At 40.2% G+C, this 20,074-nt stretch overlaps 1 protein-coding gene across 1 annotated transcript in view; it reads left to right on the top strand.

Annotated features, from left to right (window-relative positions):
* Nucleotides 1–20,074, top strand: part of LOC109384499 (cytochrome c oxidase subunit 6B1-like) — a 57,812-nt gene that overhangs the window by 30,481 nt on the left and 7,257 nt on the right. The gene's annotated exons all lie outside the window — the stretch shown is intronic.

Here is a 20,074-nt window from a genome sequence, read left to right on the forward strand (position 1 = left end):
AATGCCACTGGCAAAATTCTCACTAATTAGATATCTGGACGGGAAAGTTCCCTGCAATAAAGGGAAATTTAAAAATCTGTGTCATGCATAGGTATAGAATCTTTTATAGCATAGGACTCCCAAATGGAGATATTAATGTAGATACTATAAATATTTCAGACCAGGGAGATCCTGGAGTTCCCAGAAGAATCCAATGTAAGACTTCTGAAGAGTTACTACCACATTGGACACAAATTCCATAGGGAAAATATATCCTGGCTGAAAATATGCTCCTAATAAAAAAGCACAAATCAAACAAGGAAATGGTCCACAATGTGGAAGAGTCCACAGATCCATGGGGGAGAAACAGCACTCCAAGATCCTGAGATAATATAACAACCTAAAGCTATCTATAAAGTATATTTACAACCATTAATGAGATAAAGGGAGAAATAAAAACCTTCATGAAAGAACAGGGTACTAAAAAATAAGAGATATGAAAACCAATTCAATAGAACAATTTAAAATCAAAAGTTGTGAATAAAATGAAACACCATGGCCAGCTTTAAGAGCAGATTGGCACAGTTGGGAGAGTTGGTGATATGAAAGATACGTCCAGAGTGCTGCAGAGAAAGAGAGAGAAAGGAACAAAATTCAAAAGAGAGGTTAAGAGATACGGAGGATTGGGCCGCCCGAGGGCACGATGGTTAAGAACTGGCTTGGGACGCCAGAGGGCCCCGGTTCGGATCCCACATATGAGGGCCAGTGACACTGCCCTCNTGGAGCTGGGCTGCCATGAGTTGCTGGTGCCAGCGAAGGCTGCAGCCCCTGCTGCAGTGGGTTGCCATGGGCTACCATACGTAGCCAGCAGCCAGCGTGAGCGGCCAGCAGCCGCAGTGAGCGGCGGTCCAGAAGCCGGCGACTGATCTGCCTCACCCGGGAAGAGCGCAATGATGGTGCCAACTTGGCCCAGTAAAGCAACTTCCTCCACAACTAGACTGAAGAACAAAACGACAGCAACTTGTCTGTTCCCCTTCTCCCAATTCCCCAGCACTGTTCCCATTCCCTCAATACCCCAATAAAAATATTTAAAAAAAAAAGAGATATGGAGGATTAAATGAGAAGTTTCAGTTTTAGTCTAATGAGAATTTCAGAAGGAAAAAAACCCAGTAAGGAGCAATACTTTAAGTGAAAATGGTTGTAAATTTTTCAGAACTAGGAAAAGTCACAAAACCTCACATTGAAGAAATATACTGAGTCCTGCACACAATGTATAAATCTTTTTGTAGATTCATCATATGGAGAGCAGAACACCAAATGAAGATAAGCAAACTCTAGTTGAAGAGCCAGTAGAGAAAAAAGGTAATATATAAAAGAATGATCATTAGAATAGTGGACAACAGACCAGAAGACAAACCTCTCTGATTATCAGAATCACCTGAGAAGCATATTAAAATACAGTATTATGGTGTTTCCCCAAATACTCTGGGTGGTGTTCAGGAATATGCATTTTTAAAAAGCTGCTCTGGTCATCAGGTAGGCTTAAAATCTTTTTTATTTCTTAGCACCAAATACAGAAGCGCACATGTATTCATTCATACATAATAGTCCCTCAGTATCCACTGGGGATTGGTTTCACGACCACCCCCCACGGATACCAAAAACTGTAGATGTTCAACTCCTTTATATAAAATGGCATAATATTTGCATATAACCTACACACATCTCCCCACATCCTTTGAATCATCTCTAGATCATTTATAATACCTAACAATGTAAATGCTATGTAAATGGTTGTTGTGCTGCATTGTTTAGGGAATAATGACAAGAAAAAAAAAAGTCTGTACATGTTCAGTCCAGATGCAACCATTGTAGCTAACTACATAGTACATGTCAGCAACAACGTAACATTTTTTGTCAAATATTTCCAATCCATGGTTGAATCCACGGATGTGGAACCCGCAAATACGGAGGGTCAACTATACTCACACACACAGTGATCTCAAGAGAAAGCTGGTGAAATTACCCCCCACCGCATCACCCCCCAGAAAAAGACAGAGGTTGGGTCCATAACCAAGGAAAATTTCTAAAGTTTTCGTTCCAATCTCTAGGGGATTTATGTTAAATGGTACCAAAAGATGACTCCAAAAGAGCAAGGCAAAGGAGTTAGTACAAGCACCTCTGACGTCACCATTCCTCTCTTGCTGTCGTCTCCCATGGAAGTATGATTGAAGTCAGCAGACACGTCATCCTGCCTCACACCTCCAGAACCCTGTGTAATTGATGAGGCAAAAGAATGGCCCACGTTTGCAGCGTGGTTGGCAAGGCACTTCCATCTCACTTGCTATCTTGTGTTACATACAAAAAGACATGTTAACCCACCAGTGTCAGACATTTCATCTACTTTGTCTTATGGACGTCTGTGCTCAGGTGAATGGTTGTTTATCCAACTTACAATAAAGGCTAATTCTATGTTAAAGTAATACTGGATATAACTAGGACATGACTATTTACAACAGCCATGCTTTTTCATCTAATAGCACCACTTCTAGGGATTTATCCTAAATACTCCACACAGAAAAAAATCCTTTATGCAGGCCTACCTCGGAGATATATTGCTGGTTTTCTTTCGGACCACGGCAATAAAACAAGTACTACAGTAAAGTCATTATCTTTCTGCTGGTGGAAGGTCTTGCCTTCAATTTGTAAAACATGCAGTATCTATGAAGCACAGTAAAGTGACATGCGGTAAAAGGAGGTATGCCTGTACTCAAACTTGTTCATTCCAGCATTATATACATACTGGTAAAACCCTGGAAATCGGCAGAAGGCATGGAGGGCAGTACAATCTGACATATTGTTCCAGACACATAGTAATGCATTTTCTTTTTGGCTTGAACTCCTTTCACATATACATTGTTTTTCCCCTTTCACTAGAGAATGCTTAGATAAATAATGGCATATCCACATGACAGAAGTATGCAAGGTTAAAAATTGTTTTGAACAGGCAGCTCACAAAAGAAATAAAAGAAATAAAAATGTACCATGAACACATAAAGAAATATTTAACCTCATTAGTAATAAAGAAAATAATAAAATCCCCTTTTCACTCATATTAACTTAGTTAAAAAAAAAAGATTGATAATACCCAGTGTTGGTGAAGTTGTGAAGAAATGGGCACTACTTTATTGTTGGTAATACAAGTTGGTACATACTTTCTAGATAGAAAGTTGGTACTATGTAGCTAAAGGCTTAAAAATTCTTTTTTTTTTTTGGCTCAGCAAGTCCACATAATGAATATATATATATAATTGAACTAGTGCATCATTGTTAATATTATGAAAAAAAATTGGGAATAACTTAAATGTCCCAAAATAGGGATTATTTAAATAAAATATAGTGCTACACAATGGAATACAATTAGGAAAAATATTATACATAGGTAATAATTTCAAAATTGCAAGACAGCAAGTGTATTAAAACAATAATTTTGTAAAGTTATAGGTAAGAACACATATAAACTATCAAGAAAGAGATGTACTAAGAATTGATAATGATTATTATCTCTGGGTGGTGGGGACTAATGGGTGGTTTTTTTCTTTTCTTTTTTGCATAGTATTGTCTATAAATTTTGCAATGAAATTTTAATTTTAAACAAAAAGATAGTTATGGTGATAAAAAATGTTAAGCAATATGAGATAATGGCAATTATGAAAAAAATAAAGGCTGCCTCATGACTACAACTATGTATAACAGAATTATATACATTAATAGAAGGACAGAAAGAAAAAAAGGAAAAGAGGAGGGAAAAATCTCTCCTAATGGCAGTGTTTGTTCTTTGCCTGGTGAAACATGGCAAATGTTTTCTATTTTTATGAATGTTTCATACTTTCTAATATATAACTAATTTTATACTTTGAAAAACTGGAACAAAATTTATTTTGAGTATAAAATTGACCTTAAAGTAATTAGCATCTTTCCATCCTATTTTATTCTATACACCTCTCTGCTATATCAGGTATCAAGTTTCTGGGCTCCAACCAGGCCATCACATTAAGTAATTTTATATAAAATATTACTACTGAATTTATGAATTCAATCATGAAAACAGAGGCTTGGAGACTTTTCTAGAATCCTCTCGTGGGTCTAACGGGGAGCTGGGCGGGACTAGAATTTGTTCATCCCCACTCAGCATTCCCTCTCGGTCTCCAGAGGGGATAGCGCGTGAGGAAATCTTGGCACCACTGCTCCAGACCCATGTTGGAGTGCATTTGCTTTTTGGCCTGAACGCCTCACACATATGCTTTGCCTTTCCGCTCTCAAGCAGAGGGCTCCTTGCCTGCACCAGTCTGGATGTCAGCAGGTGGCCTGCTGGCCCGAAACGCTTTCTGCATGAATTACTCTGTGTGGTTTCTGCACATTGAAACTTGGCACCCAGATACATACACACCACCCTGCCTGCCTTCCCACACACATCCTCTGTGTTCCATTAGAAGTTGTCCAGATTCTTGCCCTGGATGTTGGGCCAAAGCCAGACTTTCTTCAAAGAAGCACCTAGTTTCCATCTGCTAAGATACCCTAGTCCCTTCCCCTTTTCCAGATAAAGCATTCTCTCCAGTCACTTCCTACTTTCCAGGCTGTCCCTCACCAGTCCCATCTCCACACAGCCACTTGAATGAACTGATCTTGTCACTCCATGGCCCTAGAATCTTCTTCATACATTCAGGATAATGTACGTATTCTTTCGATGCAAAGCAAGGCCCTTCATGATATGCCCCCAACTTACCTACTCCGCCTCCACCATCTTCACACATCTTCCCCCATTCTCTGCTTCTCTAACACATGGTCTCTGCACTTGACCTGCTTTTTGACTTGTCTCTGCTTTTCCAAATGCTCTCCCCTTGCCTTCTCCACTTGGTCTCCCCATCAGTGCCTTTCGTCCTTCAAAGGTCAGTTTGAATGTCATCTCCTCTGGGAAGTCCTTCATGACTCTACTTCCCTCACTCGTCTCCCCTGTCCCCACGTCCAGTCCCAGGCGCTCTTGCTCATGACTCCTACAAACATTAAGAGTATTTGCTGGCTCAGTGGTCCTTCACTGGATCATGAGGTCCTTGCAAGCCAGGACTGGGTTCTTCTGTGGTTTTATTCCAGTGACTTACCTACTTTCACAGTTCCTAGTGAACGGCAAGCACTCAGAAAGGTATCCAGCCATCCTTCTCCTGAGAATAATCCCAACATATGTAAGGCATGTACAAGAATGTTCAAAGCAGCATTATTTTGATTAGTCCCAAAGTAACCATTAGTACCTGGAAATATCCCAAATGTCTATTCAGCATAGAATAGGTCAGTAAATCATAGCATTTTAAATAAGTCCTATGTGACGATGAGTATACATGTTATGAATGAATTTCACAAACATAATATTGAGTGAAAGCCAGAACCAAAAGAGTAAATGATGTACGATTCCATTTATGGAAGCTCAAAAGGATGCAAGAGTCATCTATGGTGTGAGAAAACATGACAACAGTTACTCTGGTCAGTACAGGGTGATTGATGGGGGCACCTGGGACCCCACTAATGTTTTAATTCTTGATCTGGGTGCTGGCTATGCAGAACATTTTCACATTGTGAAGATTCAGTCCTCTGTATACTTATGATTTGTATACATATCTATATCTTAAACTTTAATGCAAATTTTAATTTAGAAAAGTTCCCTTTGGGAAATATATTTCTCTGTGGAGTTTAGGACAGTGGCAGAAATGGAGAGTGTAGGTTTGACTCAAATGAATTGCCTGCTTTTCCCTACTCAGAACAGTGTCACATGGCAGAAAGGAAAATTTAAAAAATAATAATAAAATAAAATAAAATAAAAACTCTCCCTGTACAGAGTTTAGCATTTGCTTTAAGAACTGTGCTGCTTAGTGGTATCAGCAGGTGTTACTTAGGATAGCTTGACTTCTCGGCTTGAATTTCAGTAAGCTCAAATAATTTTGGAATGAGTCAGGGCACAAATAAACAAATAACTATAATTGGAATGTCACTCTTTGCTTGGTATCTTCATCCTTCTGCTTTTAAGGCTCCTGTCACCAGCAGACATAAGCTCGTTGGCCTGCACACATCAATCAAACCTCCGTATATTCTATTGATTCACATTTCACTGCTGCAGTTTAAAATTTTCTTTTTCTTCTTGGTACAAGGATCAAGTTTAATGATCTAAATTAACATCTTTCAGCTGGTGGTTTTTTTCCCCTCCAAATTTTAAGGGATCCAGAAATACCAGACTATGGGATATTTTTAAAACTAGATTTTTCTTCTCTTTAAACAAAACAGATAAATGTGGAAATGGAGCCTGGCAAGCCTTGTTTTTGAAATGGCTGCAGCCATCTTGGCTGCCACTTGCCTCAGCCTGCACACTGGAGCCCATCCAGCCCTCGCTGCAGGGACTCACCGAGTTTCTCTCTCACGTTCTCTAATAAAGGCCTTTCAGTGTCTGCGCAGATGGAAATTCTGCTGCCACCTTCTCATTTCACGTTTCCTGCACTTTTCTTCCTAAACACTCTATTGCCCAAAATAGAATCGTGGGGGGTTTTTTTTTTGAGTCTGTGTGTAGGAATTTAGGGGGAAATGGCAGGGGGTGGTTCGGTAGCTCCCTTTAATTACCATGCCCTGAAGTAATTTTCCTATTGGCTAGAAGGTAGATAAAGGATTCAGGGGTGCTCGGCATGTCCCTCTAAGAACAGCGCTGGATTTTCTTTCAGGAGGTGGGTGGGGAGGGCCCAGGTAGTGCTGGAGCTGTGTGCAGTGAGGACACAGGGGACAGGAGCCTTTGCCGGTCTTGACACCCATTCATCCCCTTCCCCAATCCTCTGCTCTCCTGAGGTCTCGTCCTGATGGGATACCCCACTCCTCTCTGCCTTTTATTATTGGGTCCCTGAAAGGATGAACACCCCTGCCCCTCTTTGTAGAGTTGAATGATCTCCATTCTTCAAGGCCTAACTTCCTCTGGGAAGCCTTCCTGAATGACATCACCTGGAAGTGGTTTCCCCTTTGTCTGAATTCTTACAGCCCCTGTTGACCGTACATTCTGGGGATAATTTACAGTAACAATAACATTAACTGAGTACTTATTATATGTCAGGCACTATTCTTGGCACTTTACTTGTATAAAGTCAGAATCCTTACAATGGCTCCATAAAATAGGTTGTATTATTATTCTCATTTTACAGATGAGAATCCTAAGGCCTATCAAATCATAACTCCCTCATTAGATGAGAAGCCCCATTTATCATCTTTTTGATTTACAGACTTATCTCTTTCATAGCACAAGGCACAGGGACTTGCATTGGTAATTGTTCAACTCACATTTGTCCATTTAATTATGTGCTTAATGAGGCTTGAGACCATGAAAACAGAATTTGAAAATCATTTCTGTCAGTCGTATATGCTATCTTTCCATTTCTGTCCACATGGGGGACTGCAATGGAGTAGGTGGATTGATAAAAACAAGTCTTTACTTGGCGTGTACTGTATGCCAGGCACTGTGGGAAGTAATGTACGTTCATTATCCCTCTTACTCTCAGCCTTTATTTCCCCAGAAAGATGAGAGAGAGATTGCAAAATGCTTGCAAAAGCCATCCGATGAGTAGGTGAAGGCATTGCAGCAAAGGGAATACAAATGTAGGAAGTCAAACAAAATCCTGATGTCAGTTAATACCCAAGAATGCATGCTCTAAGGACACTCCCTTGGAGGTGAGCCACAAATTTCGCTCTAGGCATCTTGGTGTTTATGACAAAAAAAAATGATGCACAATCAGTGATAAAACTCAAGTTGTCTTTAAGGTGAAGATAAACCAGCTCTTTAGATACAGCACACATAAATGTCACACCAAACCATTTCTTGTTACAGTTCTCAGCACAGGCCAACCTCATCTTGCTGAAGGACGGAATGGTAAGATCCATTCAGGGAGGAGGCCGACCTATTGGGTCTAGGAATGCAGTATAATTTGGTTTAACTTCATCTTACAGGTGGATGGACTGTACAAATTGCAGGAAATCCAGGGGTTTGGGAACAACACCTATTAACATCCTATAAAACTAGCATGGCTAGGAATGGCCTTCAGAAAACCCAGCTTTCTAGGCAACATGGAGCTTTAAAAATGGAATTTTCAGTGGGAAAAATGAAATTCAAATGCCTTGTAAGATTCATGATGCTTTTCACTATCCAACCTCAGACCGCTCTTCTACTCCTAATTTATTGTCGCCTCATGTCCAGCATCTTCATGCTTTACCTGAACCAAACTGCAAAGAGTCCCATACACAATGAGACCTCAAGGAATGGCCCCTTCTTTCTCCCTTCTCCTCTAGCTTCTCTGCCTACAGTGTCTTGAAGGATGCCCCCTTCACTGTGAATCCTCCCCTGGTTCCACCTAACAATCTTACCCTTTACTAGGTTCCCATTGCACCTTGCTTATATCATATTTTACTATCCCCTTGTTAGTGTGTCTGATTTTTGTGCCCAACTGTGAATTCCTACAGGGCGAATGTGTCTTATTTCACTTTATATCCCAGCATTGGGGACATAGCCTGACGTGGATTTATTACACCAAATATTTATTGAGTGCTTCCTGTGCTGACAAAACAAGCTGGGATAATTTCCATCCTGTGATACTAAATGGAAAAAAACAACAACCATGAGTTATTCCATGGGTGACCCAAATATATTTCTACTATTTTCTGAAGCCATCCAGTACTGTGTATATAGATTACTTAATATGGCCGGAGACAAAAAAAAAGAATGACCCAGTAAATAGGTAGGTTGAACCACAAAGTGAATCTACTGAACCCTTTTTTTCCTAACTCAGTATATCCAGATTGAAAAGCTGCAAAGGAAGCTGCATTTGTATGTGGCCATTTATCCTAAGTATCTTCTCTTGTTTGTGTAACATCTGCCATGCCAAAGAACTTTGCAAAATTATATTCGGTGTCCGGATGCATCACTTCATCCACCAACAAAACATATGCCCCTTACAATTAAAACAGAGCAGCCATCCCAGGAGACTTTGATAATTTTACAGCAAAGTTAAGAGGCTAGTCAGGTAAAAAACAAACAAAAAACTACCCTTTCACGATTTCCTGACATGAATAGGAAATTTAAAAATTAAGTTACCAAATTTCATTGTCATTAAAAGGAATTTTGTGTGTGTGTGTGGAGGCTACAGTTAAGTACTGTGCAAATCTGACCTTATTTCTGAACTTTCAGAGCTTTTAATCAGCCATCCATCACTAAAAGCCATGTTGTGGACATTCAGAACCACGTAAGCACTGCACAAACATGAGAACTTTTAATAAGTGGCATTCCAAAAATATATTGAGCAAAGGAAGCATTTCGGATACAGAAATTGGAACCAGTATTTGAAAAGTTACTTGACATTAAATTGCTTATGATCATACATTAACCAGCCTAACAAAGTTTCTTTCGCTTTGGTGGATGTATATGCAAAATAGAACGACACTACTAACACTTATTAGAAAATGTGAATTTACTTTATGGAGCACCTTCTACGTAATCGAACATTGATAATGTTCAGGAGAAAGTGGATCTAGTGGACAAGAGAGATTAAGTCCAGGACTTTATGTATTCCGCATTATATTTCTATTTCAAATTCAAAAGCTCACCCAACTTATATCAAGAGTTAATTGTGTGCCAGGCTCTGTAGCTGGCACTAGAGAAAGAAAAATGACTAACATCTTATCTGTATTTATGTGGAGCTTATAGTATGATAGGTAAGATGGACCAGCAAAGGTAGAATTTCAATATAATATGATATAAATGCTGAGGTACAGGTACTCACGAATACTATGGAAACTCAGAGAAAAGGCACCGAGGAAAGATCAAGGAAGGCTTCCTAAAGGTGCTGAGTCTTAGAAGGATGAATGACATGAGCACCAAACATCAGATGGCAGTGAAATGAGAACAGCAGGGGTCAAGAACAGGACTGCGGAGATCCCACAGACTAGGAAGCAGGTGGAGGTAGAGACTTTGAAGGGGACCAAGAAGTGATGAGAGAAGTACCAAGAGAACCAGCAGAAAATAGTGCCACAGGAGCCTGTTGTGGAAAGCAAGAAATTGCAGACAGCAACTCGGGAAGGAGTAATAGTCAATAGTGAAAGGCAGAGAAAAAGTAGAGAAGCTAGGATGGGAGCGAAATCCTGTCAGTTGATGGGTGGCCACGAGGAAGTGTGGAGGAGTCAACCCTGAGTAAGAGAGAAGACCTGTAATCCTCCAAGACAACTGGGAGAGACCCAAGATTGGGAGCCGTGGTAGGTAAATTTGTAGGTGGGAGCAGCAGAGGCTGATGTAGTTCTATCCAAATTTAGGTTTTGGTTTGAAGTAGGCAACAAAGCCATCTGCTAGTAGGGAGGACATAGGGACTGGGGAAAGGGGTGGGAGGAAAATGGTAGTTTGGGGACATTAGAGGAAGACGTAGAAGAGGGGAATATTACTGAGGGCAGGGGAGAGCATTGGGTTTAAGATGCCTCTGATTCATATGGTTGTGATTTTTTTCCACCTACAAGCAGGGGTAGAAACAGAATAATAATAATAATGATAATAATAATAATAAACACTAATTGAGCATTTACTATGTATCAGAAACTGATCTTAGCCTCTTTACATATATATAGTGGTAGGCAAAATAATGACCTCCAAAATGTCCACATCCTAACCCCTGGGACCTGTGAATTTGCTACATTATATGGCAAATGGGAATTAAGGTTGCAGATGGAATTAAGGTTCCTGATCAGCTAACCTTAAAAATATGGAGATTATCCTGGATTATCTGGGTGGGCCCAGTGTAAAAATAAGGATCTTATATGTGAAAGAGGGAGGCGCAAGACAAGATCAGAGTGATGTGATGTGGGAAGGGCTCAGCCTGCCAGTGCTGGCTTTGAAGACAGAAGAAGGGGTCATGAGCCAAGGAGGGTAGGTGTCCTCGAAGCTAGACAAAACAAGGAAGTGGATTTACCTTAGGGCCTCCAAAAAGGAATGCAGCCCTGCCAAAAGCTTGATTTCAGCAGAGTGAGACCACATCAGACTTCTGACATACAGAGATGGAAGATAATAAATTTGTATTATTTAATTTTACAAATTTGTGGTAACTTGTTACTGCAGTACTATAAAACTTAAACACACATATCTTCTGTATTAATCTTCACAACCGTATTTTACCAGTTGGACGATTCGGGGAGTTTATTGTGGTTATGGACCTGGATGTTGTGAGGGAGGTAGGGAGAAATCATGAGGAAGGAATGCTTTCATCATATAGGATACCTGCCTCAAGGGAAGCCATTGTAATATTTTTTTGGCAAGGAATGATGAATGGCCCAGCGGGTTTTCAGGGGATTCTGAAGACTCAGGATTCTCAAATTCTTCCATCTACAGATCCCCATCCCAAGTTCCAGGGTCCTTCCTATTCCTTCCCTAGCAAGGCACTGACAACATATGAGATTTGAGGGGGCTGCATATCAATCCTTCTCTGCAATTTGGCTCTCACAGTTGGGTCCTAAGCCTGATTTACAGCCCAGTCCGCCTCTGCTGACAACAGTGGAGGGGCTCTTTAAGTGGCATGGGAAAGGCCTTTTGGGTTGTATATTTTGCCTTGAATCTGTGGTTTATAAGGTTGAGCCTGCCAACGACACAGCTCTTATAATTACCATTGGTACCACATCTCTCAAGAGTTAGCAAATTTGCGACTGCCAATATCCCATCCCGCTTGGCTCCCTCCAACTGAGATTCTTAGTAATTGTGATATTGCAGCGTGTCAGGCGATAACACTACTCGACTTCCCTCCTACAGTGGGAACCATTTCTAGAAACATCTGCTACGTCTTAGGTTAAAAATAATTTTACTTCAAAGTCAAAACAAAATACCAAGGAATACAGAAGCCAGAATGCCTAGATATATGTCAATTTGCTTGTGTTTTACAAACTAAATGATACATTTAGTAGCTAAAAGATTCCCAACAGTTTCTAGCAGTCATTGAAGTTGAGGAAGTTGAACCAGTATTATTACTAAAATGTTGTTATACCTTTGCCTTCCTCATAGTGACTTTTTACTTTTTAGAAGGCTCATCTCTATTTTAGTTTGCCATCATTTCTTCTCATTTTTATTGTACTAGAACGTTGTCAGTACTCTTAGGGATGAATGAATTGATAAGAAGAACTATACCATATTTTGCCGTGTATAATATACACTTTTTTGCCCAAATTTGTGAGGGAAAAATAAGGATACACAGTATACATGGGTAGTACTAATTCTGTATCTATAATATATAAATATTTTCAATTCTTTTATTTATGCTTATGAATAAAAAATGTAATTCTAGAAATAAAAAATGATACCCATATGCAAAATAATACCCTAGAATAGAATCATCGGTTTTGTTGAACTTACGACAAACTTACAACGATGAAGGGTTATTGGCCTTCTATGATGCATAAAAATCGTAGATTTGTTACCGGTACATAAAATCTTTTGTACCTTGTGTCTATTCTTGTGTTTTGTAATTATTTGTTACATAAAATTTCTTGTACCATAATGTGTTAAAAACTAAATGCTAAAATTCCTTTATAATACAAAAAACAAGTACCTAAATGTAAACAAATAAAAATCTGAATTAAAAAATTAAAAGATTTTTTCCCCCTGAACGTTTGGTCAAAAATGTGGATGCATATTATACACGGGAGCGCATTATACATGCCAAAATATGGTAGTAAACCTATATAGCATTACAGCAAGTTTCAAGGGTCCAGACATAATCACTTTTGCGTCCTTGTCGATCTTTTCCCTCATCTCTCTCCTCTTCAGAATAGCAGAACAGGCTTAAGATTGCAACTAAAAGACCAGGATTCCTTGCCTAGGCTTGTTGTCATATATTGCCTCTGTATGCCTAAACAGTTACTCTCTGAGCCTCATTTTCCTCATATTTTAAACAGGGGTAATCAGAAAATACTCTTGGTATCATTCTACTCTCCTCCTTGCTCATGCTTCTTCAGTCACACCATGTTGAGTTTCTACAACACGCCCATGAGGGGATTCTGTTCTTGCTTTTCCTCTGCCTAAAATACCCTTCCTGCTAGTCTCCAAATAGCTGGCTTCTTGTTCTTTAGGTCTCAGCTTAAATGTCACTCTTCTTAAATCTTAGGGGATCCTTCCTTGTCTGTTCTATCTAAAGTAGATCACCTCATAAAATTTACCACCCTTGCACACTATTTCCTTTATAGTACATTTAACATTCTTTAATTATTTATGTGTCCATATATTGGGTTGTCGGAAAAGTCATGATGCGTGTTTGCGACAGATGGCACTAGTCCATTTTTGGAAATACTAGAGTCATTTGAATCTATGTTATTGCTATGTCATTTGACAGCTGATAGTTCTAGCTTTACTCTAAAAAAAATTGAGCCATTTAGTTGAGTTTTGGAGATTTTACAACAAGTTCAAGATGGAAGACCAAACTGCATTTTTGCCATATTTTACTGTTTTACCTCCATAAAGGGAAGAACGCGCATCAAGCTTGTGAAAAGTTGCATAATGTTTACAGTGACAATGCTCTTCAAGAACGTCAGTGCCAACAATGGTTCACGAAATTCCGTGCTGGTGATTTTGATCTCAATGACGCTCCTCGGTTAGGGAGGCCCACCGAGGTGATGATGACAAAATAAAGGCATTGATCGAGTAAAATCCATGTTACATGACATGAGAGATTGTAGAGACATTGAACATTCATCATTCAAGCACTCATGACCACCTGAAGAAGCTGGGATACGTAAGCACGCTTGATAGTTGGGTTCCGCATGAACTCAAAGAAGTTCATTTGACAGCACGTATAAGCATCTGCAATATGCTCATTAAACGTGAGGAAAACAATCCTTTTTTGAAGCGACTGATAACTGGTGATGATAAGTGGATTGTTTACAACAATGTGGTGCACAAACGGTCTTTGTCCCAACATGATGATTCACCTCAAGCGACATCGAAAGCAGACATTCATCAGAGGAAGGTTATGCTCTCAGTGTGGTGGGATTTTAGTGTCATGTTTTTCGAGCTCCTACCAAGGAACCAAACAATCAATTTGAATGTGTACTGTTGGCAAGTGGACCGTTTGAACGAATCCATCATCCAGAAACATCCAGAGCTTGTTAATTGTAAAGGAGTTGTGTTCCATCATGACAACGCGAGACCACACACAAGTTTGATCACCCGTCAAAAATTATTAGAGCTTGGATGGGATGTGTTGCCACACCCACCATACTCGCCTGACCTTGCACCATCAGACTTGCACTTGTTTTGCTCTCTTTAAAACTCTTTGTGTGGTATAACATTCGATGCAGATGAGGCTGTAAATCAGCACCTTGTTCAGTTTTTCGCAAATAAAGACAGATCCTTCTATGAACGAGGAATTATGAAGTTTACTGAAAGATGGCAAAAGGTTATCGAACAAAATGGGCAATATATCATTGATTGATCTTTGTTCTTTATATAAATAAATGACCTTTGAAAAACATAGACAAAATACGTCATGACTTCTCCAACAACCCAATAATTTGTTGTTTGTACACCCAGCTATGATGAGACCTTTTAAAATGCAGTGTTAGTTCAGGGGTTGGCACAAAATAGACTTTTAATAAATATTTGTTAAACAAACATGTGCATCTACTTCTTTGAGATTGAATGTATTAATGATACAGCATATGTGAAAAACAGTTTAATTGTGAAATATTTTTATCTGTACCAAACACTAGATGCAAGTAATAGTTTATAATAGTCTAAACTGTTCAATATTGGATCAATGATTTGATGCTACACCTAAAGTAGCATTACCTCTTATAGCCTAACCATAAAAATGTATGGATTTTTATTGTATAACAATGTTTCAAATGCTCATTTCCGTATCCTTCACTAGTTTCTTGAAATGTGCCAGTTATTTTATCCCTAGCAAACAAGTTACGTACAAAATTTGAGTTGTAAAAAAAATGACACATTTTGAGAACTCTAAGCATGTAAATGATTATATGTAAAGTGAGGAATTACCTTCCCCTATACCCACCAGCCAACTTTTTCAAATTCCTTTGATGCTGGAGTTAAGTGAGAAAGGTAATATAGGACTGAAATAAATATCTCTGAAATGCCAGTCACAGAAGTGCCCTTCAATTTTGAGCCCTGACTTAATCACGCACTGGATATGCATGAGAATGAGATACTAGCCACTGTCACATGATTCATATCTATAATCAGAAAACTGTGAGGCTTCAAGTTCAGGTACTGATTGACATTCTCTAGCCTGCTGAAAGAACTGGATCATGACCTTTCAAAGCTACAAGCAGTCACTTAATGTCCATTTCTTCTCAGCCACCTCGAACATCAAATCAAAAAGCATCTTTGGAAGGCCCCGATTTTGAATTGCAAAGCAGTACCCAAGTCATCTAGCTATTACATGTAGTGCTGGGGCAGGGGGAAATTCATCAACAGTGGGTTTTTAAAAGAGAAATGAGGCTTTCATCTTTTATACATGCCGTGAAGAAAAGTTATGTTGAAAACCTTTTCCAGAAACAAAATCCTTTGTGACTACAATCCTTTCAACAGTGTGATGATAATATGTCCTGGAGTCATCATTAAAAATACATAAAATGGGTACGTTGGTCTCTAAAGCACATGAAATTTCTGGGGTCATTCGCAAGTCCATCTCCATGTAACAGTGTGCTGGCTCTCATAGGAACAAAACCTGCCTCTAGTCCTTTATTTAATGATTTTCCCAAACTATATTTCCCAAACTATATATATCCATAGGAATATAAGAAGCAGGGTATAATTCAAGGACTCAATAATTGGCTAGATGCCTTGGAGTTTCATGGCTTTCCATTTTAACGAGGCCCAGACACGAAAGAATACTACTGGCTATTACATTTTGAATACCTACAATATACCAGGTGCTACTCCATGTATTATCTCATTCGGCCCTCACGCTAACATACTTATGAGATTTTTCTTTTTAATTTTTATGACAAGGAAATTGAAACAAATCATCAATTGGCACAAACTAGACAGTAACAGGGCATGCATACATACCCATCTCAACAGGCTCCAAGGCTCATGCTCTTTCCACTCTGCTACCTGCTTTTTGCTTGAAGTCTACTAAGTGTCAATCTACTCTACCCATCAATGGTAAGGCCAATGCTTGCTAGGAGGGCAGATTGAACCATTGGCCTCCAAAGAATCCTCCCTATTTTTTAATCTAAATGCAGCTCCCTGGAGAGTTTCCTCTCAGTGGCTCACAGCAGTATCTATTGACACTGCCAGCCAAGGTAGCAGTACCTTTAGGAAAAGCCCAATTGAATCTGCTTCCAACACTGTTGATTGTCAGGAACTGAAGATGGTTCCCACTGAACACTATACCTTGGAACCTTCTGTAGCAGGAACTCTCAGTGGCAGCAGTTGCTGTCAGAAGTAGTGGCTTTCAATGGTAGCTCTCCTAAGTCACTTCCTTGCCACCCCTTGCCTTCCCTCCTAGCAATGAGAGCCCTTGGTAGCAAATATTATAGTAGGCAAATCATCAGCACAGTCGTTTATGGGTGTTCTGGTGTCAGGTAGCTATGGCAAGCCAATACAGGTGGTTACGAATAATTACGCATAGCTCTTTGGAGAAAATTATTGCAATTTCTCTGCAAATTCCCACTCAGAGTCATTCTTTTGGCTGCCCCCTCAGCACTGTTTTGCTTTGCTTGAAGCCAGGAAGTACTCAGCCTTCTCTTAATCTACAAATGGACTATTCTCTAAGAAGACAAGATTAGGGAACAATTAACTCTCTTCTAGAAATTCTATTGGATTCAGGTTATATAAAGATGAAATGTCAGAATTTTAGAGTATTCTCTTCTTGGGCACAGGAGTATCTAAACAAATCAAGACCCCAAGAGAGTCCAAGAAATACCTTAGTAATTCCAAGTAGATTATTCAAAATGCAATACCATTAGAAATACAGTCTAATGCAGGGCACATACTGAACATTTTTCTTTTTTTCTTTTTTCTGCTTCCTATGATAATTTGATCTCTCCTAACTTGAAAGAAAACATTTATTTGATTGAACTGTCTCTCTGGCTACCAACTAATTTTTCTCTTGCCTTTTACTGTTTACTTTCTGGATTAGAGATGAGCCTGCTACAATTTAACCCCCTCCCTTTTCTCATCTTTTTGCAATTTGATTTCTTCCCCTGCCCCCAAACTCTAATATTCTTGGACTCTAATACAGGCAATTCCAATGACGTTTTTTTCTTGCCCGCTGTCAAGAACTTTCCAGGAGAGAAACAAAGATCTCTGGCTCTTAGCATCCAATGAGTACCTCACCCAAAGCCAGCACCATCTTAACTAGTCACGTGACAGAAGCAAATCCTCCAGCCCTTAGTTAATTACCATCAACCACCAGCTACTCCCCAGGTGACACTGCATAGCCCAGAGACACACCTTCTCCAATAAGACTTGCCCAAATTGAAGATTTAGGAGAAAAAAGAAAAACTATATTGCCATTGTTTTAAGCCACTGTTTTAACTAAAACATGTGACTTCAACCCTAAAGGGCACGACCCACCTCTAAATCCCTCTGTGCTATTCATCTGTCATTGAACTATGCTGTCTTGAGTTAGAAGTTAATTTTTGTGTGTGTTTAGAGAATGTATCACCAGTTTGATGATTATCTCCTTGGTGACACGTATCTTGTAGAACATTTGCCTTTTAGCATAGTGACTTTCTGGGCAGTAGATAGTCTATAAATATCTTTTTAATTAATTAAAGCAAAGACAATGTGTTCTATAAGATATAATAATTTCTTACAGTGACCAGGCCTGCAAGTTTGAGATATGGTGCAGAGCAGACGTATTAAAACCTACCCAGACTCTTGATAGATAAGCACCCTCACACTTAAGATACTGAAATAGCGGCATTATAGATAATGCATATAATCAACATTTTTTTTTTACCCTCTATAGTGGTTATTTAATGTTCCACTGGAACTTGATATACAAATCTTGGAATTTATCTAAAAAGTCACACCACATTAGAGCCTCATCACTCAACATATTTTTTGATTAATGAATTACAATGCAAATGAAACAAGTTTCCAGTTAATGAGCTACAGATAATTTATTTGTAAATAATAAACATGACCAATAGCCAAATTAGACTTCAGGTTTCTTTTAACTTTTTGTATTTATCCTTATTTGTTGCCTTTACCCTAAGCAGTGAAGTTTCATCTAAAAGAAACTGGAGAGGCATGACTTCTGGTGTAGCAGAACAAAACAACCTTAACTGATAAAAGCCAACAACTATTTAAAATCTCTGTAAACTGCCTAAGGGAATACAGCAAATAAAGACACATTCATTCAAGAAAATCCACTCAATCTTGGTAAGAACAGTAAGAGCCTATGTCACTTGAGTCATGATCTACCCCATCCCTTGCCCCTCTTCCCAGATTAGCATGATGGAAGCTCCACTCCAGAGGGGAATTCCTCTTCCCCAAGCTACAAGTCAGTTGCTCTAGTATCTCCCTCAGATGGTCAGACACCAGAAGTTCTCATCCCCCACTAGCTGCCTGCTGCAGAGGCTAATTTCTAGGCAAGTCTGGCCAAGAGGGCAGGGGCTCCCTTCCTCCATCCAGCCCCACTCATAGCCTCACTGATTCTATCCAGGTAAAGAAGGCCAGTAATACTGGGATCAATTGCCTTCACCACAGTTTGATCAGAAAGAGGACTGACAGGGCCCAGGCTGAGTCAGTTGTGTGCAGGCTGATGTGCGGACCCTGACCCTGGACAAGGTCTGTGCCCACACAAGCGGGGGCCGCTGACATGTGGACCCTGGCCCAGACATAACAAATCTTGACTCCGGAGCCTGCTGCACAGGTACCGGGCTCCAGTGATGTAAGCTCTTTACGTTAGCGTGATTCACAGCCAGGGGAGGGAGCATGCCACTTCTTCTGAGCGCTCTCCTCCCCCAAAACCTCTATACAATGATTGCTATTGCTGAATAAATTGGGCTAGCTAGTTCCTCCTCATGTTGGCTCTGCGTGCTTCCTTTTCCCTGGGCATCTCACCACTGAAAGCCCCCCAGCAGCCCCCAGCGACGACAAGAACATTCCACATTGGGAGAAACAAGCTGAGAGGGTCAGAGGCTGCTGCCTCTACCCAATGTCCTGCTTCTTAGAGCAGGAATGGTATTTCAAGAGAGGTGGGTCATTGGCCCTGCTCCCAGGTCCAAAGCAGTGGCTCTAAGATTTTGTCTAGATGGGGAGGCAGGTCAAGAGAATGTAAAATGTTGAAGCTCTTCCCCACCCAAAAGAACAATGGAGATTTTGGTGGTAAGCCATTGAGAAGAGGTTGGTTGCCCTATGAAACAAAAACTATAGGCCATCTAGATTTCCAGAGAGAACCCTGCCCATGAACGCGTCAAAGGACTCCCATGCTCTAACTGTATGCCTATCAACATCCTCCACTAGAATGATCACTGTGGGTAGGAACGCCTCACTCACCATTGAATCTGAGCACTTCTTGGTGCCTGGCACTGAGCCGGTGTTAAAAATTATCTCTTGTAGGAATGGATGAAGGGGTTAGATGGTTGGGATGGATACCCATTCTATACAAGCCTAACAAAATAAAAAGTTTTACAAAAGGCTGTAAGCAATGTTGATAAAATATTAGTGGAGGGCTGGCTGAGTGGCGTGTTGGTTAGGAGTTGGCTTGGGATGCCAGCTCTGACCAGCAGGGCCCTGGTTCAGATCCACATTGAGGGACGGTGATGCTGCGCCCCTACAGCTAAGATGCTGAACAACAGCTCGACCTGGAGCTGGGCTGCCGTGAGTCGCTAGCGACGGTGTAGGCTGCAGGGGGGCTGGCCGGCAGCGTGCATGAACGTTTGTGAGCTGCCATGAGCCGCCATGAGTGGCCATTCAATGGCTGGCGAGCAACTGCCTCTCCCGGGAAGAGCACAATGATAATACCAACATGGGCCAGTGAAGCGATGTCCTCCACAACTAGACTGAAGAACAAAAGGACAG

This window comes from Hipposideros armiger, unplaced genomic scaffold (genome assembly GCF_001890085.2).
Source record: "Hipposideros armiger isolate ML-2016 unplaced genomic scaffold, ASM189008v1 scaffold_95, whole genome shotgun sequence".
Taxonomy (NCBI): Eukaryota; Metazoa; Chordata; class Mammalia; order Chiroptera; family Hipposideridae; genus Hipposideros; species Hipposideros armiger.